Source organism: Geospiza fortis, unplaced genomic scaffold (assembly GCF_000277835.1).
Source record: "Geospiza fortis unplaced genomic scaffold, GeoFor_1.0 scaffold167, whole genome shotgun sequence".
Taxonomy (NCBI): domain Eukaryota; kingdom Metazoa; phylum Chordata; class Aves; order Passeriformes; family Thraupidae; genus Geospiza; species Geospiza fortis.
The window spans coordinates 3,396,526-3,397,311 of record NW_005054355.1 but is presented as its reverse complement, the minus strand read 5'-3'; positions in this window follow the sequence as shown (position 1 = coordinate 3,397,311).

Genomic DNA, 786 nt, shown 5'->3' with positions numbered 1-786 from the left:
AAACCCAGGCAGTGCTACTGGCTGGGGCAAAAGTGGCTGAAAGCTGCATGGTGGAAGAGGGCCGAGGGATGCTGAACATGAACAGAGCCTGAGCCAGCACGATCCTCGTACTTGGCACTGGTTAGGCTGCACCTCAAGTTCCGTGCCCAGCTCCAGGCCCGACAGGACACTGAGGCGCTGGAGTGTGTTCAGAGAAAGGCAATGGAGCAGGTGAAGGGTCTGGAGCACAAGTCCTATGAGGAGTGACTGAGGAAGCTGGGGTTGTTTAGCCCGGAGAAAATGAAGTTCAGGGGTGACCTTATTACTCTCAACAACTCCCTGACAGGCGGCTGCACCCTGGTGGGGGTTGGCCCCTTCTCTCAGGTAGGAAAAGCTGGCCTCAGGCTGCACCCAGGGAGGTTTATATCAACAAAACATTCTTCCACCATAAGGCTGGTGAGGCATTGGAACAGGCTGCCCAGGAAAGTGGTTGAATCACTATCCCTGGAAGCATTAAAAGAAGCGTAGAAATGGTGCTTAATTCTACTACAGATTCTTGCCTGCAAATGCGTATGTACTACCAGGCCATACGATCAGATCTTTACTTCCTCTCAGCGGGCGGGCCCTTAGACTCTTGGGAAGCCCCGCTGATCAGAGCTTGGTTTCCACACGCAGCTGTCCCCACCGCGCCGCGTACCTTGCCGCGGGGCGAGGGGTCAGCGAAGGACGATCCCCGAGCTCGGCCAGCTCCTCAGGATCGGCACCCCACCCCCATCAACACACCGGAAGCGGCCGCGGCGCGGGGGC